Source organism: Leuciscus leuciscus (genome assembly GCF_965113295.1).
Source record: "Leuciscus leuciscus genome assembly, chromosome: 4".
Lineage (NCBI taxonomy): Eukaryota > Metazoa > Chordata > Actinopteri > Cypriniformes > Leuciscidae > Leuciscus > Leuciscus leuciscus.
Window position 1 is genome coordinate 28,966,234 of NC_138728.1, and position 25,174 is coordinate 28,991,407.

General features: G+C 49.0%; 1 long non-coding RNA gene across 1 annotated transcript in view; it reads left to right on the top strand.

The window, feature by feature from the left end:
• LOC309497706 overlaps positions 1-25,174 on the top strand; it is a 403,367-nt gene that overhangs the window by 136,637 nt on the left and 241,556 nt on the right. The window lies entirely within an intron of this gene.

The following is a 25,174-nucleotide window of genomic DNA, read 5'->3' on the forward strand; positions in this document are numbered from 1 at the left end:
AAACGCATGAACTTATTGACCTGACCTACCAAGCTTTTTATTAAAAAACAAGCTCTCTACTTTAATAACGTAACACCTTTTATACAGACACTTCATATTTAAATAGTATTAGATGATTTTTTCGGCTGCACTGGCTCCTTGTGAAGCAATGGCCTAAAATGAGGCCGTTCCTGAAAATGGGAAGGCTGTTTGCAGCGAGCTGCAGTCGCGCTGATCGGGGAGGACTACCTGTCTCTGCAACTCATCGTTAGTATAGTGGACAGTATCTCCGCCTGTCACGCGGAAGACCGGGGTTCGATTCCCCGACGGGGAGACCTAGTCCTTTACTGCTGCCCAAAGACCCATACAAAAGTTTTGCTCCAGCCACGAGTTACAGAAGGAGTTGGCCGTACAAAAGGCAATGCGTTGGCCGGGAATCGAACCCGGGTCAACTGCTTGGAAGGCAGCTATGCTCACCACTATACCACCAACGCAGGCGGTTGGACGTAGGCTGGATGCCGGCTTGTGCGGTCAGCAAGAATGCTCGCAACACATTAGCAGCTGGCAGGTGAAACTCTCAGAACTGAAACTGTCTTTGTTTGGACCCGGCACTGAAAAAGAAACAAAAAACGCATGAACTTATTGACCTGACCTACCAAGCTTTTTATTAAAAAACAAGCTCTCTACTTTAATAACGTAACACCTTTTATACAGACACTTCATATTTAAATAGTATTAGATGATTTTTTCGGCTGCAGAGGCTCCTTGTGAAGCGATGGCCTAAAATGACGCACAAGGCCGTTCCTGAAAATGGGAAGGCTGTTTGCAGCGAGCTGCAGTCGCGCTGATCGGGGAGGACTACCTGTCTCTGCAACTCCTCGTTAGTATAGTGGACAGTATCTCCGCCTGTCACGCGGAAGACCGGGGTTCGATTCCCCGACGGGGAGACCTAGTCCTTTACTGCTGCCCAAAGACCCATACAAAAGTTTTGCTCCAGCCACGAGTTACAGAAGGAGTTGGCCGCACAAAAGGCAATGCGTTGGCCGGGAATCGAACCCGGGTCAACTGCTTGGAAGGCAGCTATGCTCACCACTATACCACCAACGCAGGCGGTTGGACGTAGGCTGGATGCCGGCTTGTGCGGTCAGCAAGAATGCTCGCAACACATTAGCAGCTGGCAAGTGAAACTCTCAGAACTGAATCTCTCTTTGCTTGGACCCGGCACAGAAAAAGAAACAAAAAACGCATGAACTTATTGACCTGACCTACCAAGCTTTTTATTAAAAAACAAGCTCTCTACTTTAATAACGTAATAACCTTTTATACAGACACTTCATATTTAAATAGTATTAGATGATTTTTTCGGCTGCACTGGCTCCTTGTGAAGCGATGGCCTAAAATGACGCACAAGGCCGTTCCTGAAAATGGGAAGGCTGTTTGCAGCGAGCTGCAGTCGCGCTGATCGGGGAGGACTACCTGTCTCTGCAACTCCTCGTTAGTATAGTGGACAGTATCTCCGCCTGTCACGCGTAAGACCGGGGTTCGATTCCCCGACGGGGAGACCTAGTCCTTTACTGCTGCCCAAAGACCCATACAAAAGTTTTGCTCCAGCCACGAGTTACAGAAGGAGTTGGCCGTACAAAAGGCAATGCGTTGGCCGGGAATCGAACCCGGGTCAACTGCTTGGAAGGCAGCTATGCTCACCACTATACCACCAACGCAGGCGGTTGGACGTAGGCTGGATGCCGGCTTGTGCGGTCAGCAAGAATGCTCGCAACACATTAGCAGCTGGCAGGTGAAACTCTCAGAACTGAATCTCTCTTTGTTTGGACCCGGCACAGAAAAAGAAACAAAAAACGCATGAACTTATTGACCTGACCTACCAAGCTTTTTATTAAAAAACAAGCTCTCTACTTTAATAACGTAACACCTTTTATACAGACACTTCATATTTAAATAGTATTAGATGATTTTTTCGGCTGCACTGGCTCCTTGTGAAGCAATGGCCTAAAATGAGGCCGTTCCTGAAAATGGGAAGGCTGTTTGCAGCGAGCTGCAGTCGGGCTGATCGGGGAGGACTACCTGTCTCTGCAACTCCTCGTTAGTATAGTGGACAGTATCTCCGCCTGTCACGCGGAAGACCGGGGTTCGATTCCCCGACGGGGAGACCTAGTCCTTTACTGCTGCCCAAAGACCCATACAAAAGTTTTGCTCCAGCCACGAGTTACAGAAGGAGTTGGCCGTACAAAAGGCAATGCGTTGGCCGGGAATCGAACCCGGGTCAACTGCTTGGAAGGCAGCTATGCTCACCACTATACCACCAACGCAGGCAGTTGGACGTAGGCTGGATGCCGGCTTGTGCGGTCAGCAAGAATGCTCGCAACACATTAGCAGCTGGCAGGTGAAACTCTCAGAACTGAAACTGTCTTTGTTTGGACCCGGCACTGAAAAAGAAACAAAAAACGCGTGAACTTATTGACCTGACCTACCAAGCTTTTTATTAAAAAACAAGCTCTCTACTTTAATAACGTAACACCTTTTATACAGACACTTCATATTTAAATAGTATTAGATGATTTTTTCGGCTGCACTGGCTCCTTGTGAAGCGATGGCCTAAAATGACGCACAAGGCCGTTCCTGAAAATGGGAAGGCTGTTTGCAGCGAGCTGCAGTCGCGCTGATCGGGGAGGACTACCTGTCTCTGCAACTCCTCGTTAGTATAGTGGACAGTATCTCCGCCTGTCACGCGGAAGACCGGGGTTCGATTCCCCGACGGGGAGACCTAGTCCTTTACTGCTGCCCAAAGACCCATACAAAAGTTTTGCTCCAGCCACGAGTTACAGAAGGAGTTGGCCGCACAAAAGGCAATGCGTTGGCCGGGAATCGAACCCGGGTCAACTGCTTGGAAGGCAGCTATGCTCACCACTATACCACCAACGCAGGCGGTTGGACGTAGGCTGGATGCCGACTTGTGCGGTCAGCAAGAATGCTCGCAACACATTAGCAGCTGGCAAGTGAAACTCTCAGAACTGAATCTCTCTTTGCTTGGACCCGGCACAGAAAAAGAAACAAAAAACGCATGAACTTATTGACCTGACCTACCAAGCTTTTTATTAAAAAACAAGCTCTCTACTTTAATAACGTAATAACCTTTTATACAGACACTTCATATTTAAATAGTATTAGATGATTTTTTCGGCTGCACTGGCTCCTTGTGAAGCGATGGCCTAAAATGACGCACAAGGCCGTTCCTGAAAATGGGAAGGCTGTTTGCAGCGAGCTGCAGTCGCGCTGATCGGGGAGGACTACCTGTCTCTGCAACTCTTCGTTAGTATAGTGGACAGTATCTCCGCCTGTCACGCGGAAGACCGGGGTTCGATTCCCCGACGGGGAGACCTAGTCCTTTACTGCTGCCCAAAGACCCATACAAAAGTTTTGCTCCAGCCACGAGTTACAGAAGGAGTTGGCCGTACAAAAGGCAATGCGTTGGCCGGGAATCGAACCCGGGTCACTGGAAGGCAGCTATGCTCACCACTATACCACCAACGCAGGCGGTTGGACGTAGGCTGGATGCTGGCTTGTGCGGTCAGCAAGAATGCTCGCAACACATTAGCAGCTGGCAGGTGAAACTCTCAGAACTGAATCTCTCTTTGTTTGGACCCGGCACAGAAAAAGAAACAAAAAACGCATGAACTTATTGACCTGACCTACCAAGCTTTTTATTAAAAAACAAGCTCTCTACTTTAATAACGTAACACCTTTTATACAGACACTTCATATTTAAATAGTATTAGATGATTTTTTCGGCTGCACTGGCTCCTTGTGAAGCAATGGCCTAAAATGAGGCCGTTCCTGAAAATGGGAAGGCTGTTTGCAGCGAGCTGCAGTCGCGCTGATCGGGGAGGACTATCTGTCTCTGCAACTCCTCGTTAGTATAGTGGACAGTATCTCCGCCTGTCACGCGGAAGACCGGGGTTCGATTCCCCGACGGGGAGACCTAGTCCTTTACTGCTGCCCAAAGACCCATACAAAAGTTTTGCTCCAGCCACGAGTTACAGAAGGAGTTGGCCGTACAAAAGGCAATGCGTTGGCCGGGAATCGAACCCGGGTCAACTGCTTGGAAGGCAGCTATGCTCACCACTATACCACCAACGCAGGCGGTTGGACGTAGGCTGGATGCCGGCTTGTGCGGTCAGCAAGAATGCTCGCAACACATTAGCAGCTGGCAGGTGAAACTCTCAGAACTGAATCTCTCTTTGTTTGGACCCGGCACAGAAAAAGAAACAAAAAACGCATGAACTTATTGACCTGACCTACCAAGCTTTTTATTAAAAAACAAGCTCTCTACTTTAATAACGTAACACCTTTTATACAGACACTTCATATTTAAATAGTATTAGATGATTTTTTCGGCTGCACTGGCTCCTTGTGAAGCAATGGCCTAAAATGAGGCCGTTCCTGAAAATGGGAAGGCTGTTTGCAGCGAGCTGCAGTCGGGCTGATCGGGGAGGACTACCTGTCTCTGCAACTCCTCGTTAGTATAGTGGACAGTATCTCCGCCTGTCACGCGGAAGACCGGGGTTCGATTCCCCGACGGGGAGACCTAGTCCTTTACTGCTGCCCAAAGACCCATACAAAAGTTTTGCTCCAGCCACGAGTTACAGAAGGAGTTGGCCGTACAAAAGGCAATGCGTTGGCCGGGAATCGAACCCGGGTCAACTGCTTGGAAGGCAGCTATGCTCACCACTATACCACCAACGCAGGCGGTTGGACGTAGGCTGGATGCCGGCTTGTGCGGTCAGCAAGAATGCTCGCAACACATTAGCAGCTGGCAGGTGAAACTCTCAGAACTGAAACTGTCTTTGTTTGGACCCGGCACTGAAAAAGAAACAAAAAACGCATGAACTTATTGACCTGACCTACCAAGCTTTTTATTAAAAAACAAGCTCTCTACTTTAATAACGTAACACCTTTTATACAGACACTTCATATTTAAATAGTATTAGATGATTTTTTCGGCTGCACTGGCTCCTTGTGAAGCAATGGCCTAAAATGAGGCCGTTCCTGAAAATGGGAAGGCTGTTTGCAGCGAGCTGCAGTCGCGCTGATCGGGGAGGACTACCTGTCTCTGCAACTCCTCGTTAGTATAGTGGACAGTATCTCCGCCTGTCACGCGGAAGACCGGGGTTCGATTCCCCGACGGGGAGACCTAGTCCTTTACTGCTGCCCAAAGACCCATACAAAAGTTTTGCTCCAGCCACGAGTTACAAAAGGAGTTGGCCGTACAAAAGGCAATGCGTTGGCCGGGAATCGAACCCGGGTCAACTGCTTGGAAGGCAGCTATGCTCACCACTATACCACCAACGCAGGCGGTTGGACGTAGGCTGGATGCTGGCTTGTGCGGTCAGCAAGAATGCTCGCAACACATTAGCAGCTGGCAGGTGAAACTCTCAGAACTGAATCTCTCTTTGTTTGGACCCGGCACAGAAAAAGAAACAAAAAACGCATGAACTTATTGACCTGACCTACCAAGCTTTTTATTAAAAAACAAGCTCTCTACTTTAATAACGTAACACCTTTTATACAGACACTTCATATTTAAATAGTATTAGATGATTTTTTCGGCTGCACTGGCTCCTTGTGAAGCAATGGCCTAAAATGACGCACAAGGCCGTTCCTGAAAATGGGAAGGCTGTTTGCAGCGAGCTGCAGTCGCGCTGATCGGGGAGGACCACCTGTCTCTGCAACTCCTCGTTAGTATAGTGGACAGTATCTCCGCCTGTCACGCGGAAGACCGGGGTTCGATTCCCCGACGGGGAGACCTAGTCCTTTACTGCTGCCCAAAGTCCCATACAAAAGTTTTGCTCCAGCCACGAGTTACAGAAGGAGTTGGCCGTACAAAAGGCAATGCGTTGGCCGGGAATCGAACCCGGGTCAACTGCTTGGAAAGCAGCTATGCTCACCACTATACCACCAACGCAGGCGTTTGGGCGTAGGCTGGATGCCGGCTTGTGCGGTCAGCAAGAATGCTCGCAACACATTAGCAGCTGGCAGGTGAAACTCTCAGAACTGAAACTGTCTTTGTTTGGACCCGGCACTGAAAAAGAAACAAAAAACGCATGAACTTATTGACCTGACCTACCAAGCTTTTTATTAAAAAACAAGCTCTCTACTTTAATAACGTAACACCTTTTATACAGACACTTCATATTTAAATAGTATTAGATGATTTTTTCGGCTGCACTGGCTCCTTGTGAAGCGATGGCCTAAAATGACGCACAAGGCCGTTCCTGAAAATGGGAAGGCTGTTTGCAGCGAGCTGCAGTCGCGCTGATCGGGGAGGACTACCTGTCTCTGCAACTCCTCGTTAGTATAGTGGACAGTATCTCCGCCTGTCAAGCGGAAGACCGGGGTTCGATTCCCCGACGGGGAGACCTAGTCCTTTACTGCTGCCCAAAGACCCATACAAAAGTTTTGCTCCAGCCACGAGTTACAGAAGGAGTTGGCCGTACAAAAGGCAATGCGTTGGCCGGGAATCGAACCCGGGTCAACTGCTTGGAAGGCAGCTATGCTCACCACTATACCACCAACGCAGGCGGTTGAACGTAGGCTGGATGCCGGCTTGTGCGGTCAGCAAGAATGCTCGCAACACATTAGCAGCTGGCAGGTGAAACTCTCAGAACTGAAACTGTCTTTGTTTGGACCCGGCACTGAAAAAGAAACAAAAAACGCATGAACTTATTGACCTGACCTACCAAGCTTTTTATTAAAAAACAAGCTCTCTACTTTAATAACGTAACACCTTTTATACAGACACTTCATATTTAAATAGTATTAGATGATTTTTTCGGCTGCACTGGCTCCTTGTGAAGCGATGGCCTAAAATGACGCACAAGGCCGTTCCTGAAAATGGGAAGGCTGTTTGCAGCGAGCTGCAGTCACGCTGATCGGGGAGGACTGCCTGTCGCTGCAACTCCTCGTTAGTATAGTGGACAGTATCTCCGCCTGTCACGCGTAAGACCGGGGTTCGATTCCCCGACGGGGAGACCTAGTCCTTTACTGCTGCCCAAAGACCCATACAAAAGTTTTGCTCCAGCCACGAGTTACAGAAGGAGTTGGCCGCACAAAAGGCAATGCGTTGGCCGGGAATCGAACCCGGGTCAACTGCTTGGAAGGCAGCTATGCTCACCACTATACCACCAACGCTGGCGGTTGGACGTAGGCTGGATGCCGGCTTGTGCGGTCAGCAAGAATGCTCGCAACACATTAGCAGCTGGCAAGTGAAACTCTCAGAACTGAATCTCTCTTTGCTTGGACCCGGCACAGAAAAAGAAACAAAAAACGCATGAACTTATTGACCTGACCTACCAAGCTTTTTATTAAAAAACAAGCTCTCTACTTTAATAACGTAATAACCTTTTATACAGACACTTCATATTTAAATAGTATTAGATGATTTTTTCGGCTGCACTGGCTCCTTGTGAAGCGATGGCCTAAAATGACGCACAAGGCCGTTCCTGAAAATGGGAAGGCTGTTTGCAGCGAGCTGCAGTCGCGCTGATCGGGGAGGACTACCTGTCTCTGCAACTCCTCGTTAGTATAGTGGACAGTATCTCCGCCTGTCACGCGGAAGACCGGGGTTCGATTCCCCGACGGGGAGACCTAGTCCTTTACTGCTGCCCAAAGACCCATACAAAAGTTTTGCTCCAGCCACGAGTTACAGAAGGAGTTGGCCGTACAAAAGGCAATGCGTTGGCCGGGAATCGAACCCGGGTCAACTGCTTGGAAGGCAGCTATGCTCACCACTATACCACCAACGCAGGCGGTTGAACGTAGGCTGGATGCCGGCTTGTGCGGTCAGCAAGAATGCTCGCAACACATTAGCAGCTGGCAGGTGAAACTCTCAGAACTGAAACTGTCTTTGTTTGGACCCGGCACTGAAAAAGAAACAAAAAAACGCATGAACTTATTGACCTGACCTACCAAGCTTTTTATTAAAAAACAAGCTCTCTACTTTAATAACGTAACACCTTTTATACAGACACTTCATATTTAAATAGTATTAGATGATTTTTTCGGCTGCACTGGCTCCTTGTGAAGCGATGGCCTAAAATGACGCACAAGGCCGTTCCTGAAAATGGGAAGGCTGTTTGCAGCGAGCTGCAGTCACGCTGATCGGGGAGGACTGCCTGTCGCTGCAACTCCTCGTTAGTATAGTGGACAGTATCTCCGCCTGTCACGCGTAAGACCGGGGTTCGATTCCCGACGGGGAGACCTAGTCCTTTACTGCTGCCCAAAGACCCATACAAAAGTTTTGCTCCAGCCACGAGTTACAGAAGGAGTTGGCCGCACAAAAGGCAATGCGTTGGCCGGGAATCGAACCCGGGTCAACTGCTTGGAAGGCAGCTATGCTCACCACTATACCACCAACGCTGGCGGTTGGTACGAGGCTGGATGCCGGCTTGTGCGGTCAGCAAGAATGCTCGCAACACATTAGCAGCTGGCAAGTGAAACTCTCAGAACTGAATCTCTCTTTGCTTGGACCCGGCACAGAAAAAGAAACAAAAAACGCATGAACTTATTGACCTGACCTACCAAGCTTTTTATTAAAAAACAAGCTCTCTACTTTAATAACGTAATAACCTTTTATACAGACACTTCATATTTAAATAGTATTAGATGATTTTTTCGGCTGCACTGGCTCCTTGTGAAGCGATGGCCTAAAATGACGCACAAGGCCGTTCCTGAAAATGGGAAGGCTGTTTGCAGCGAGCTGCAGTCGCGCTGATCGGGGAGGACTACCTGTCTCTGCAACTCCTCGTTAGTATAGTGGACAGTATCTCCGCCTGTCACGCGGAAGACCGGGGTTCGATTCCCCGACGGGGAGACCTAGTCCTTTACTGCTGCCCAAAGACCCATACAAAAGTTTTGCTCCAGCCACGAGTTACAGAAGGAGTTGGCCGTACAAAAGGCAATGCGTTGGCCGGGAATCGAACCCGGGTCAACTGCTTGGAAGGCAGCTATGCTCACCACTATACCACCAACGCAGGCGGTTGGACGTAGGCTGGATGCCGGCTTGTGCGGTCAGCAAGAATGCTCGCAACACATTAGCAGCTGGCAGGTGAAACTCTCAGAACTGAATCTCTCTTTGTTTGGACCCGGCACAGAAAAAGAAACAAAAAACGCATGAACTTATTGACCTGACCTACCAAGCTTTTTATTAAAAAACAAGCTCTCTACTTTAATAACGTAACACCTTTTATACAGACACTTCATATTTAAATAGTATTAGATGATTTTTTCGGCTGCACTGGCTCCTTGTGAAGCAATGGCCTAAAATGAGGCCGTTCCTGAAAATGGGAAGGCTGTTTGCAGCGAGCTGCAGTCGGGCTGATCGGGGAGGACTACCTGTCTCTGCAACTCCTCGTTAGTATAGTGGACAGTATCTCCGCCTGTCACGCGGAAGACCGGGGTTCGATTCCCCGACGGGGAGACCTAGTCCTTTACTGCTGCCCAAAGACCCATACAAAAGTTTTGCTCCAGCCACGAGTTACAGAAGGAGTTGGCCGTACAAAAGGCAATGCGTTGGCAGGGAATCGAACCCGGGTCAACTGCTTGGAAGGCAGCTATGCTCACCACTATACCACCAACGCAGGCGGTTGGACGTAGGCTGGATGCCGGCTTGTGCGGTCAGCAAGAATGCTCGCAACACATTAGCAGCTGGCAGGTGAAACTCTCAGAACTGAAACTGTCTTTGTTTGGACCCGGCACTGAAAAAGAAACAAAAAACGCATGAACTTATTGACCTGACCTACCAAGCTTTTTATTAAAAAACAAGCTCTCTACTTTAATAACGTAACACCTTTTATACAGACACTTCATATTTAAATAGTATTAGATGATTTTTTCGGCTGCACTGGCTCCTTGTGAAGCGATGGCCTAAAATGACGCACAAGGCCGTTCCTGAAAATGGGAAGGCTGTTTGCAGCGAGCTGCAGTCGCGCTGATCGGGGAGGACTACCTGTCTCTGCAACTCCTCGTTAGTATAGTGGACAGTATCTCCGCCTGTCACGCGGAAGACCGGGGTTCGATTCCCCGACGGGGAGACCTAGTCCTTTACTGCTGCCCAAAGACCCATACAAAAGTTTTGCTCCAGCCACGAGTTACAAAAGGAGTTGGCCGTACAAAAGGCAATGCGTTGGCCGGGAATCGAACCCGGGTCAACTGCTTGGAAGGCAGCTATGCTCACCACTATACCACCAACGCAGGCGGTTGGACGTAGGCTGGATGCTGGCTTGTGCGGTCAGCAAGAATGCTCGCAACACATTAGCAGCTGGCAGGTGAAACTCTCAGAACTGAATCTCTCTTTGTTTGGACCCGGCACAGAAAAAGAAACAAAAAACGCATGAACTTATTGACCTGACCTACCAAGCTTTTTATTAAAAAACAAGCTCGCTACTTTAATAACGTAACACCTTTTATACAGACACTTCATATTTAAATAGTATTAGATGATTTTTTCGGCTGCACTGGCTCCTTGTGAAGCAATGGCCTAAAATGAGGCCGTTCCTGAAAATGGGAAGGCTGTTTGCAGCGAGCTGCAGTCGCGCTGATCGGGGAGGACTACCTGTCTCTGCAACTCCTCGTTAGTATAGTGGACAGTATCTCCGCCTGTCACGCGGAAGACCGGGGTTCGATTCCCCGACGGGGAGACCTAGTCCTTTACTGCTGCCCAAAGACCCATACAAAAGTTTTGCTCCAGCCACGAGTTACAGAAGGAGTTGGCCGTACAAAAGGCAATGCGTTGGCAGGGAATCGAACCCGGGTCAACTGCTTGGAAGGCAGCTATGCTCACCACTATACCACCAACGCAGGCGGTTGGACGTAGGCTGGATGCCGGCTTGTGCGGTCAGCAAGAATGCTCGCAACACATTAGCAGCTGGCAGGTGAAACTCTCAGAACTGAAACTGTCTTTGTTTGGACCCGGCACTGAAAAAGAAACAAAAAACGCATGAACTTATTGACCTGACCTACCAAGCTTTTTATTAAAAAACAAGCTCTCTACTTTAATAACGTAACACCTTTTATACAGACACTTCATATTTAAATAGTATTAGATGATTTTTTCGGCTGCACTGGCTCCTTGTGAAGCGATGGCCTAAAATGACGCACAAGGCCGTTCCTGAAAATGGGAAGGCTGTTTGCAGCGAGCTGCAGTCGCGCTGATCGGGGAGGACTACCTGTCTCTGCAACTCCTCGTTAGTATAGTGGACAGTATCTCCGCCTGTCACGCGGAAGACCGGGGTTCGATTCCCCGACGGGGAGACCTAGTCCTTTACTGCTGCCCAAAGACCCATACAAAAGTTTTGCTCCAGCCACGAGTTACAAAAGGAGTTGGCCGTACAAAAGGCAATGCGTTGGCCGGGAATCGAACCCGGGTCAACTGCTTGGAAGGCAGCTATGCTCACCACTATACCACCAACGCAGGCGGTTGGACGTAGGCTGGATGCTGGCTTGTGCGGTCAGCAAGAATGCTCGCAACACATTAGCAGCTGGCAGGTGAAACTCTCAGAACTGAATCTCTCTTTGTTTGGACCCGGCACAGAAAAAGAAACAAAAAACGCATGAACTTATTGACCTGACCTACCAAGCTTTTTATTAAAAAACAAGCTCGCTACTTTAATAACGTAACACCTTTTATACAGACACTTCATATTTAAATAGTATTAGATGATTTTTTCGGCTGCACTGGCTCCTTGTGAAGCAATGGCCTAAAATGAGGCCGTTCCTGAAAATGGGAAGGCTGTTTGCAGCGAGCTGCAGTCGCGCTGATCGGGGAGGACTACCTGTCTCTGCAACTCCTCGTTAGTATAGTGGACAGTATCTCCGCCTGTCACGCGGAAGACCGGGGTTCGATTCCCCGACGGGGAGACCTAGTCCTTTACTGCTGCCCAAAGACCCATACAAAAGTTTTGCTCCAGCCACGAGTTACAGAAGGAGTTGGCCGTACAAAAGGCAATGCGTTGGCAGGGAATCGAACCCGGGTCAACTGCTTGGAAGGCAGCTATGCTCACCACTATACCACCAACGCAGGCGGTTGGACGTAGGCTGGATGCCGGCTTGTGCGGTCAGCAAGAATGCTCGCAACACATTAGCAGCTGGCAGGTGAAACTCTCAGAACTGAAACTGTCTTTGTTTGGACCCGGCACTGAAAAAGAAACAAAAAACGCATGAACTTATTGACCTGACCTACCAAGCTTTTTATTAAAAAACAAGCTCTCTACTTTAATAACGTAACACCTTTTATACAGACACTTCATATTTAAATAGTATTAGATGATTTTTTCGGCTGCACTGGCTCCTTGTGAAGCGATGGCCTAAAATGACGCACAAGGCCGTTCCTGAAAATGGGAAGGCTGTTTGCAGCGAGCTGCAGTCGCGCTGATCGGGGAGGACTACCTGTCTCTGCAACTCCTCGTTAGTATAGTGGACAGTATCTCCGCCTGTCACGCGGAAGACCGGGGTTCGATTCCCCGACGGGGAGACCTAGTCCTTTACTGCTGCCCAAAGACCCATACAAAAGTTTTGCTCCAGCCACGAGTTACAAAAGGAGTTGGCCGTACAAAAGGCAATGCGTTGGCCGGGAATCGAACCCGGGTCAACTGCTTGGAAGGCAGCTATGCTCACCACTATACCACCAACGCAGGCGGTTGGACGTAGGCTGGATGCTGGCTTGTGCGGTCAGCAAGAATGCTCGCAACACATTAGCAGCTGGCAGGTGAAACTCTCAGAACTGAATCTCTCTTTGTTTGGACCCGGCACAGAAAAAGAAACAAAAAACGCATGAACTTATTGACCTGACCTACCAAGCTTTTTATTAAAAAACAAGCTCGCTACTTTAATAACGTAACACCTTTTATACAGACACTTCATATTTAAATAGTATTAGATGATTTTTTCGGCTGCACTGGCTCCTTGTGAAGCAATGGCCTAAAATGAGGCCGTTCCTGAAAATGGGAAGGCTGTTTGCAGCGAGCTGCAGTCGCGCTGATCGGGGAGGACTACCTGTCTCTGCAACTCCTCGTTAGTATAGTGGACAGTATCTCCGCCTGTCACGCGGAAGACCGGGGTTCGATTCCCCGACGGGGAGACCTAGTCCTTTACTGCTGCCCAAAGACCCATACAAAAGTTTTGCTCCAGCCACGAGTTACAGAAGGAGTTGGCCGTACAAAAGGCAATGCGTTGGCCGGGAATCGAACCCGGGTCAACTGCTTGGAAGGCAGCTATGCTCACCACTATACCACCAACGCAGGCGGTTGGACGTAGGCTGGATGCCGGCTTGTGCGGTCAGCAAGAATGCTCGCAACACATTAGCAGCTGGCAGGTGAAACTCTCAGAACTGAAACTGTCTTTGTTTGGACCCGGCACTGAAAAAGAAACAAAAAACGCATGAACTTATTGACCTGACCTACCAAGCTTTTTATTAAAAAACAAGCTCTCTACTTTAATAACGTAACACCTTTTATACAGACACTTCATATTTAAATAGTATTAGATGATTTTTTCGGCTGCACTGGCTCCTTGTGAAGCGATGGCCTAAAATGACGCACAAGGCCGTTCCTGAAAATGGGAAGGCTGTTTGCAGCGAGCTGCAGTCACGCTGATCGGGGAGGACTGCCTGTCGCTGCAACTCCTCGTTAGTATAGTGGACAGTATCTCCGCCTGTCACGCGGAAGACCGGGGTTCGATTCCCCGACGGGGAGACCTAGTCCTTTACTGCTGCCCAAAGACCCATACAAAAGTTTTGCTCCAGCCACGAGTTACAGAAGGAGTTGGCCGCACAAAAGGCAATGCGTTGGCCGGGAATCGAACCCGGGTCAACTGCTTGGAAGGCAGCTATGCTCACCACTATACCACCAACGCTGGCGGTTGGACGTAGGCTGGATGCCGGCTTGTGCGGTCAGCAAGAATGCTCGCAACACATTAGCAGCTGGCAAGTGAAACTCTCAGAACTGAATCTCTCTTTGCTTGGACCCGGCACAGAAAAAGAAACAAAAAACGCATGAACTTATTGACCTGACCTACCAAGCTTTTTATTAAAAAACAAGCTCTCTACTTTAATAACGTAATAACCTTTTATACAGACACTTCATATTTAAATAGTATTAGATGATTTTTTCGGCTGCACTGGCTCCTTGTGAAGCGATGGCCTAAAATGACGCACAAGGCCGTTCCTGAAAATGGGAAGGCTGTTTGCAGCGAGCTGCAGTCGCGCTGATCGGGGAGGACTACCTGTCTCTGCAACTCCTCGTTAGTATAGTGGACAGTATCTCCGCCTGTCACGCGGAAGACCGGGGTTCGATTCCCCGACGGGGAGACCTAGTCCTTTACTGCTGCCCAAAGACCCATACAAAAGTTTTGCTCCAGCCACGAGTTACAGAAGGAGTTGGCCGTACAAAAGGCAATGCGTTGGCCGGGAATCGAACCCGGGTCACTGGAAGGCAGCTATGCTCACCACTATACCACCAACGCAGGCGGTTGGACGTAGGCTGGATGCTGGCTTGTGCGGTCAGCAAGAATGCTCGCAACACATTAGCAGCTGGCAGGTGAAACTCTCAGAACTGAATCTCTCTTTGTTTGGACCCGGCACAGAAAAAGAAACAAAAAACGCATGAACTTATTGACCTGACCTACCAAGCTTTTTATTAAAAAACAAGCTCTCTACTTTAATAACGTAACACCTTTTATACAGACACTTCATATTTAAATAGTATTAGATGATTTTTTCGGCTGCACTGGCTCCTTGTGAAGCAATGGCCTAAAATGAGGCCGTTCCTGAAAATGGGAAGGCTGTTTGCAGCGAGCTGCAGTCGGGCTGATCGGGGAGGACTACCTGTCTCTGCAACTCCTCGTTAGTATAGTGGACAGTATCTCCGCCTGTCACGCGGAAGACCGGGGTTCGATTCCCCGACGGGGAGACCTAGTCCTTTACTGCTGCCCAAAGACCCATACAAAAGTTTTGCTCCAGCCACGAGTTACAGAAGGAGTTGGCCGTACAAAAGGCAATGCGTTGGCCGGGAATCGAACCCGGGTCAACTGCTTGGAAGGCAGCTATGCTCACCACTATACCACCAACGCAGGCGGTTGGACGTAGGCTGGATGCCGGCTTGTGCGGTCAGCAAGAATGCTCGCAACACATTAGCAGCTGGCAGGTGAAACTCTCAGAACTGAAACTGTCTTTGTTTGGACCCGGCACTGAAAAAGAAACAAAAAACGCATGAACTTATTGACCTGACCTACCAAGCTTTTTATTAAAAAACAAGCTCTCTACTTTAATAACGTAACACCTTTTATACAGACACTTCATATTTAAATAGTATTAGATGATTTTTTCGGCTGCACTGGCTCCTTGTGAAGCGATGGCCTAAAATGACGCACAAGGCCGTTCCTGAAAATGGGAAGGCTGTTTGCAGCGAGCTGCAGTCGCGCTGATCGGGGAGGACTACCTGTCTCTGCAACTCCTCGTTAGTATAGTGGACAGTATCTCCGCCTGTCACGCGGAAGACCGGGGTTCGATTCCCCGACGGGGAGACCTAGTCCTTTACTGCTGCCCAAAGACCCATACAAAAGTTTTGCTCCAGCCACGAGTTACAAAAGGAGTTGGCCGTACTAAAGGCAATGCGTTGGCCGGGAATCGAACCCGGGTCAACTGCTTGGAAGGCAGCTATGCTCACCACTATACCACCAACGCAGGCGGTTGGACGTAGGCTGGATGCTGGCTTGTGCGGTCAGCAAGAATGCTCGCAACACATTAGCAGCTGGCAGGTGAAACTCTCAGAACTGAAACTGTCTTTGTTTGGACCCGGCACTGAAAAAGAAACAAAAAACGCATGAACTTATTGACCTGACCTACCAAGCTTTTTATTAAAAAACAAGCTCTCTACTTTAATAACGTAACACCTTTTATACAGACACTTCATATTTAAATAGTATTAGATGATTTTTTCGGCTGCACTGGCTCCTTGTGAAGCGATGGCCTAAAATGACGCACAAGGCCGATCCTGAAAATGGGAAGGCTGTTTGCAGCGAGCTGCAGTCGCGCTGATCGGGGAGGACTACCTGTCTCTGCAACTCCTCGTTAGTATAGTGGACAGTATCTCCGCCTGTCACGCGTAAGACCGGGGTTCGATTCCCTGACGGGGAGACCTAGTCCTTTACTGCTGCCCAAAGACCCATACAAAAGTTTTGCTCCAGCCACGAGTTACAGAAGGAGTTGGCCGCACAAAAGGCAATGCGTTGGCCGGGAATCGAACCCGGGTCAACTGCTTGGAAGGCAGCTATGCTCACCACTATACCACCAACGCAGGCGGTTGGACGTAGGCTGGATGCCGGCTTGTGCGGTCAGCAAGAATGCTCGCAACACATTAGCAGCTGGCAAGTGAAACTCTCAGAACTGAATCTCTCTTTGCTTGGACCCGGCACAGAAAAAGAAACAAAAAACGCATGAACTTATTGACCTGACCTACCAAGCTTTTTATTAAAAAACAAGCTCTCTACTTTAATAACGTAATAACCTTTTATACAGACACTTCATATTTAAATAGTATTAGATGATTTTTTCGGCTGCACTGGCTCCTTGTGAAGCGATGGCCTAAAATGACGCACAAGGCCGTTCCTGAAAATGGGAAGGCTGTTTGCAGCGAGCTGCAGTCGCGCTGATCGGGGAGGACTACCTGTCTCTGCAACTCCTCGTTAGTATAGTGGACAGTATCTCCGCCTGTCACGCGGAAGACCGGGGTTCGATTCCCCGACGGGGAGACCTAGTCCTTTACTGCTGCCCAAAGACCCATACAAAAGTTTTGCTCCAGCCACGAGTTACAGAAGGAGTTGGCCGTACAAAAGGCAATGCGTTGGCCGGGAATCGAACCCGGGTCACTGGAAGGCAGCTATGCTCACCACTATACCACCAACGCAGGCGGTTGGACGTAGGCTGGATGCTGGCTTGTGCGGTCAGCAAGAATGCTCGCAACACATTAGCAGCTGGCAGGTGAAACTCTCAGAACTGAATCTCTCTTTGTTTGGACCCGGCACAGAAAAAGAAACAAAAAACGCATGAACTTATTGACCTGACCTACCAAGCTTTTTATTAAAAAACAAGCTCTCTACTTTAATAACGTAACACCTTTTATACAGACACTTCATATTTAAATAGTATTAGATGATTTTTTCGGCTGCACTGGCTCCTTGTGAAGCAATGGCCTAAAATGAGGCCGTTCCTGAAAATGGGAAGGCTGTTTGCAGCGAGCTGCAGTCGCGCTGATCGGGGAGGACTACCTGTCTCTGCAACTCCTCGTTAGTATAGTGGACAGTATCTCCGCCTGTCACGCGGAAGACCGGGGTTCGATTCCCCGACGGGGAGACCTAGTCCTTTACTGCTGCCCAAAGACCCATACAAAAGTTTTGCTCCAGCCACGAGTTACAAAAGGAGTTGGCCGTACAAAAGGCAATGCGTTGGCCGGGAATCGAACCCGGGTCAACTGCTTGGAAGGCAGCTATGCTCACCACTATACCACCAACGCAGGCGGTTGGGCGTAGGCTGGATGCTGGCTTGTGCGGTCAGCAAGAATGCTCGCAACACATTAGCAGCTGGCAGGTGAAACTCTCAGAACTGAATCTCTCTTTGTTTGGACCCGGCACAGAAAAAGAAACAAAAAACGCATGAACTTATTGACCTGACCTACCAAGCTTTTTATTAAAAAACAAGCTCTCTACTTTAATAACGTAACACCTTTTATACAGACACTTCATATTTAAATAGTATTAGATGATTTTTTCGGCTGCACTGGCTCCTTGTGAAGCAATGGCCTAAAATGACGCACAAGGCCGTTCCTGAAAATGGGAAGGCTGTTTGCAGCGAGCTGCAGTCGCGCTGATCGGGGAGGACCACCTGTCTCTGCAACTCCTCGTTAGTATAGTGGACAGTATCTCCGCCTGTCACGCGGAAGACCGGGGTTCGATTCCCCGACGGGGAGACCTAGTCCTTTACTGCTGCCCAAAGTCCCATACAAAAGTTTTGCTCCAGCCACGAGTTACAGAAGGAGTTGGCCGTACAAAAGGCAATGCGTTGGCCGGGAATCGAACCCGGGTCAACTGCTTGGAAAGCAGCTATGCTCACCACTATACCACCAACGCAGGCGTTTGGGCGTAGGCTGGATGCCGGCTTGTGCGGTCAGCAAGAATGCTCGCAACACATTAGCAGCTGGCAGGTGAAACTCTCAGAACTGAAACTGTCTTTGTTTGGACCCGGCACTGAAAAAGAAACAAAAAACGCATGAACTTATTGACCTGACCTACCAAGCTTTTTATTAAAAAACAAGCTCTCTACTTTAATAACGTAACACCTTTTATACAGACACTTCATATTTAAATAGTATTAGATGATTTTTTCGGCTGCACTGGCTCCTTGTGAAGCGATGGCCTAAAATGACGCACAAGGCCGTTCCTGAAAATGGGAAGGCTGTTTGCAGCGAGCTGCAGTCGCGCTGATCGGGGAGGACTACCTGTCTCTGCAACTCCTCGTTAGTATAGTGGACAGTATCTCCGCCTGTCACGCGGAAGACCGGGGTTCGATTCCCCGACGGGGAGACCTAGTCCTTTACTGCTGCCCAAAGACCCATACAAAAGTTTTGCTCCAGCCACGAGTTACAGAAGGAGTTGGCCGTACAAAAGGCAATGCGTTGGCCGGGAATCGAACCCGGGTCAACTGCTTGGAAGGCAGCTATGCTCACCACTATACCACCAACGCAGGCGGTTGGACGTAGGCTGGATGCCGGCTTGTGCGGTCAGCAAGAATGCTCGCAACACATTAGCAGCTGGCAGGTGAAACTCTCAGAACTGAAACTGTCTTTGTTTGGACCCGGCACTGAAAAAGAAACAAAAAACGCATGAACTTATTGACCTGACCTACCAAGCTTTTTATTAAAAAACAAGCTCTCTACTTTAATAACGTAACACCTTTTATACAGACACTTCATATTTAAATAGTATTAGATGATTTTTTCGGCTGCACTGGCTCCTTGTGAAGCGATGGCCTAAAATGACGCACAAGGCCGTTCCTGAAAATGGGAAGGCTGTTTGCAGCGAGCTGCAGTCACGCTGATCGGGGAGGACTGCCTGTCGCTGCAACTCCTCGTTAGTATAGTGGACAGTATCTCCGCCTGTCACGCGTAAGACCGGGGTTCGATTCCCCGACGGGGAGACCTAGTCCTTTACTGCTGCCCAAAGACCCATACAAAAGTTTTGCTCCAGCCACGAGTTACAGAAGGAGTTGGCCGCACAAAAGGCAATGCGTTGGCCGGGAATCGAACCCGGGTCAACTGCTTGGAAGGCAGCTATGCTCACCACTATACCACCAACGCAGGCGGTTGGACGTAGGCTGGATGCCGGCTTGTGCGGTCAGCAAGAATGCTCGCAACACATTAGCAGCTGGCAAGTGAAACTCTCAGAACTGAATCTCTCTTTGCTTGGACCCGGCACAGAAAAAGAAACAAAAAACGCATGAACTTATTGACCTGACCTACCAAGCTTTTTATTAAAAAACAAGCTCTCTACTTTAATAACGTAATAACCTTTTATACAGACACTTCATATTTAAATAGTATTAGATGATTTTTTCGGCTGCACTGGCTCCTTGTGAAGCGATGGCCTAAAATGACGCACAAGGCCGTTCCTGAAAATGGGAAGGCTGTTTGCAGCGAGCTGCAGTCGCGCTGATCGGGGAGGACTACCTGTCTCTGCAACTCCTCGTTAGTATAGTGGACAGTATCTCCGCCTGTCACGCGGAAGACCGGGGTTCGATTCCCCGACGGGGAGACCTAGTCCTTTACTGCTGCCCAAAGACCCATACAAAAGTTTTGCTCCAGCCACGAGTTACAGAAGGAGTTGGCCGTACAAAAGGCAATGCGTTGGCCGGGAATCGAACCCGGGTCACTGGAAGGCAGCTATGCTCACCACTATACCACCAACGCAGGCGGTTGGACGTAGGCTGGATGCTGGCTTGTGCGGTCAGCAAGAATGCTCGCAACACATTAGCAGCTGGCAGGTGAAACTCTCAGAACTGAATCTCTCTTTGTTTGGACCCGGCACAGAAAAAGAAACAAAAAACGCATGAACTTATTGACCTGACCTACCAAGCTTTTTATTAAAAAACAAGCTCTCTACTTTAATAACGTAACACCTTTTATACAGACACTTCATATTTAAATAGTATTAGATGATTTTTTCGGCTGCACTGGCTCCTTGTGAAGCAATGGCCTAAAATGAGGCCGTTCCTGAAAATGGGAAGGCTGTTTGCAGCGAGCTGCAGTCGCGCTGATCGGGGAGGACTACCTGTCTCTGCAACTCCTCGTTAGTATAGTGGACAGTATCTCCGCCTGTCACGCGGAAGACCGGGGTTCGATTCCCCGACGGGGAGACCTAGTCCTTTACTGCTGCCCAAAGACCCATACAAAAGTTTTGCTCCAGCCACGAGTTACAGAAGGAGTTGGCCGTACAAAAGGCAATGCGTTGGCCGGGAATCGAACCCGGGTCAACTGCTTGGAAGGCAGCTATGCTCACCACTATACCACCAACGCAGGCGGTTGGACGTAGGCTGGATGCCGGCTTGTGCGGTCAGCAAGAATGCTCGCAACACATTAGCAGCTGGCAGGTGAAACTCTCAGAACTGAAACTGTCTTTGTTTGGACCCGGCACTGAAAAAGAAACAAAAAACGCATGAACTTATTGACCTGACCTACCAAGCTTTTTATTAAAAAACAAGCTCTCTACTTTAATAACGTAACACCTTTTATACAGACACTTCATATTTAAATAGTATTAGATGATTTTTTCGGCTGCACTGGCTCCTTGTGAAGCGATGGCCTAAAATGACGCACAAGGCCGTTCCTGAAAGTGGGAAGGCTGTTTGCAGCGAGCTGCAGTCGCGCTGATCGGGGAGGACTACCTGTCTCTGCAACTCCTCGTTAGTATAGTGGACAGTATCTCCGCCTGTCACGCGGAAGACCGGGGTTCGATTCCCCGACGGGGAGACCTAGTCCTTTACTGCTGCCCAAAGACCCATACAAAAGTTTTGCTCCAGCCACGAGTTACAAAAGGAGTTGGCCGTACAAAAGGCAATGCGTTGGCCGGGAATCGAACCCGGGTCAACTGCTTGGAAGGCAGCTATGCTCACCACTATACCACCAACGCAGGCGGTTGGACGTAGGCTGGATGCCGGCTTGTGCGGTCAGCAAGAATGCTCGCAACACATTAGCAGCTGGCAAGTGAAACTCTCAGAACTGAATCTCTCTTTGCTTGGACCCGGCACAGAAAAAGAAACAAAAAACGCATGAACTTATTGACCTGACCTACCAAGCTTTTTATTAAAAAACAAGCTCTCTACTTTAATAACGTAATAACCTTTTATACAGACACTTCATATTTAAATAGTATTAGATGATTTTTTCGGCTGCACTGGCTCCTTGTGAAGCGATGGCCTAAAATGACGCACAAGGCCGTTCCTGAAAATGGGAAGGCTGTTTGCAGCGAGCTGCAGTCGCGCTGATCGGGGAGGACTACCTGTCTCTGCAACTCCTCGTTAGTATAGTGGACAGTATCTCCGCCTGTCACGCGGAAGACCGGGGTTCGATTCCCCGACGGGGAGACCTAGTCCTTTACTGCTGCCCAAAGACCCATACAAAAGTTTTGCTCCAGCCACGAGTTACAGAAGGAGTTGGCCGTACAAAAGGCAATGCGTTGGCCGGGAATCGAACCCGGGTCACTGGAAGGCAGCTATGCTCACCACTATACCACCAACGCAGGCGGTTGGACGTAGGCTGGATGCTGGCTTGTGCGGTCAGCAAGAATGCTCGCAACACATTAGCAGCTGGCAGGTGAAACTCTCAGAACTGAATCTCTCTTTGTTTGGACCCGGCACAGAAAAAGAAACAAAAAACGCATGAACTTATTGACCTGACCTACCAAGCTTTTTATTAAAAAACAAGCTCTCTACTTTAATAACGTAACACCTTTTATACAGACACTTCATATTTAAATAGTATTAGATGATTTTTTCGGCTGCACTGGCTCCTTGTGAAGCAATGGCCTAAAATGAGGCCGTTCCTGAAAATGGGAAGGCTGTTTGCAGCGAGCTGCAGTCGCGCTGATCGGGGAGGACTACCTGTCTCTGCAACTCCTCGTTAGTATAGTGGACAGTATCTCCGCCTGTCACGCGGAAGACCGGGGTTCGATTCCCCGACGGGGAGACCTAGTCCTTTACTGCTGCCCAAAGACCCATACAAAAGTTTTGCTCCAGCCACGAGTTACAGAAGGAGTTGGCCGTACAAAAGGCAATGCGTTGGCCGGGAATCGAACCCGGGTCAACTGCTTGGAAGGCAGCTATGCTCACCACTATACCACCAACGCAGGCGGTTGGACGTAGGCTGGATGCCGGCTTGTGCGGTCAGCAAGAATGCTCGCAACACATTAGCAGCTGGCAGGTGAAACTCTCAGAACTGAAACTGTCTTTGTTTGGACCCGGCACTGAAAAAGAAACAAAAAACGCATGAACTTATTGACCTGACCTACCAAGCTTTTTATTAAAAAACAAGCTCTCTACTTTAATAACGTAACACCTTTTATACAGACACTTCATATTTAAATAGTATTAGATGATTTTTTCGGCTGCACTGGCTCCTTGTGAAGCGATGGCCTAAAATGACGCACAAGGCCGTTCCTGAAAGTGGGAAGGCTGTTTGCAGCGAGCTGCAGTCGCGCTGATCGGGGAGGACTACCTGTCTCTGCAACTCCTCGTTAGTATAGTGGACAGTATCTCCGCCTGTCACGCGGAAGACCGGGGTTCGATTCCCCGACGGGGAGACCTAGTCCTTTACTGCTGCCCAAAGACCCATACAAAAGTTTTGCTCCAGCCACGAGTTACAAAAGGAGTTGGCCGTACAAAAGGCAATGCGTTGGCCGGGAATCGAACCCGGGTCAACTGCTTGGAAGGCAGCTATGCTCACCACTATACCACCAACGCAGGCGGTTGGACGTAGGCTGGATGCTGGCTTGTGCGGTCAGCAAGAATGCTCGCAACACATTAGCAGCTGGCAGGTGAAACTCTCAGAACTGAATCTCTCTTTGTTTGGACCCGGCACAGAAAAAGAAACAAAAAACGCATGAACTTATTGACCTGACCTACCAAGCTTTTTATTAAAAAACAAGCTCTCTACTTTAATAACGTAACACCTTTTATACAGACACTTCATATTTAAATAGTATTAGATGATTTTTTCGGCTGCACTGGCTCCTTGTGAAGCAATGGCCTAAAATGAGGCCGTTCCTGAAAATGGGAAGGCTGTTTGCAGCGAGCTGCAGTCGCGCTGATCGGGGAGGACTACCTGTCTCTGCAACTCCTCGTTAGTATAGTGGACAGTATCTCCGCCTGTCACGCGGAAGACCGGGGTTCGATTCCCCGACGGGGAGACCTAGTCCTTTACTGCTGCCCAAAGACCCATACAAAAGTTTTGCTCCAGCCACGAGTTACAGAAGGAGTTGGCCGTACAAAAGGCAATGCGTTGGCCGGGAATCGAACCCGGGTCACTGGAAGGCAGCTATGCTCACCACTATACCACCAACGCAGGCGGTTGGACGTAGGCTGGATGCTGGCTTGTGCGGTCAGCAAGAATGCTCGCAACACATTAGCAGCTGGCAGGTGAAACTCTCAGAACTGAATCTCTCTTTGTTTGGACCCGGCACAGAAAAAGAAACAAAAAACGCATGAACTTATTGACCTGACCTACCAAGCTTTTTATTAAAAAACAAGCTCTCTACTTTAATAACGTAACACCTTTTATACAGACACTTCATATTTAAATAGTATTAGATGATTTTTTCGGCTGCACTGGCTCCTTGTGAAGCAATGGCCTAAAATGAGGCCGTTCCTGAAAATGGGAAGGCTGTTTGCAGCGAGCTGCAGTCGCGCTGATCGGGGAGGACTATCTGTCTCTGCAACTCCTCGTTAGTATAGTGGACAGTATCTCCGCCTGTCACGCGGAAGACCGGGGTTCGATTCCCCGACGGGGAGACCTAGTCCTTTACTGCTGCCCAAAGACCCATACAAAAGTTTTGCTCCAGCCACGAGTTACAGAAGGAGTTGGCCGTACAAAAGGCAATGCGTTGGCCGGGAATCGAACCCGGGTCAACTGCTTGGAAGGCAGCTATGCTCACCACTATACCACCAACGCAGGCGGTTGGACGTAGGCTGGATGCCGGCTTGTGCGGTCAGCAAGAATGCTCGCAACACATTAGCAGCTGGCAGGTGAAACTCTCAGAACTGAATCTCTCTTTGTTTGGACCCGGCACAGAAAAAGAAACAAAAAACGCATGAACTTATTGACCTGACCTACCAAGCTTTTTATTAAAAAACAAGCTCTCTACTTTAATAACGTAACACCTTTTATACAGACACTTCATATTTAAATAGTATTAGATGATTTTTTCGGCTGCACTGGCTCCTTGTGAAGCAATGGCCTAAAATGAGGCCGTTCCTGAAAATGGGAAGGCTGTTTGCAGCGAGCTGCAGTCGGGCTGATCGGGGAGGACTACCTGTCTCTGCAACTCCTCGTTAGTATAGTGGACAGTATCTCCGCCTGTCACGCGGAAGACCGGGGTTCGATTCCCCGACGGGGAGACCTAGTCCTTTACTGCTGCCCAAAGACCCATACAAAAGTTTTGCTCCAGCCACGAGTTACAGAAGGAGTTGGCCGTACAAAAGGCAATGCGTTGGCCGGGAATCGAACCCGGGTCAACTGCTTGGAAGGCAGCTATGCTCACCACTATACCACCAACGCAGGCGGTTGGACGTAGGCTGGATGCCGGCTTGTGCGGTCAGCAAGAATGCTCGCAACACATTAGCAGCTGGCAGGTGAAACTCTCAGAACTGAAACTGTCTTTGTTTGGACCCGGCACTGAAAAAGAAACAAAAAACGCATGAACTTATTGACCTGACCTACCAAGCTTTTTATTAAAAAACAAGCTCTCTACTTTAATAACGTAACACCTTTTATACAGACACTTCATATTTAAATAGTATTAGATGATTTTTTCGGCTGCACTGGCTCCTTGTGAAGCGATGGCCTAAAATGACGCACAAGGCCGT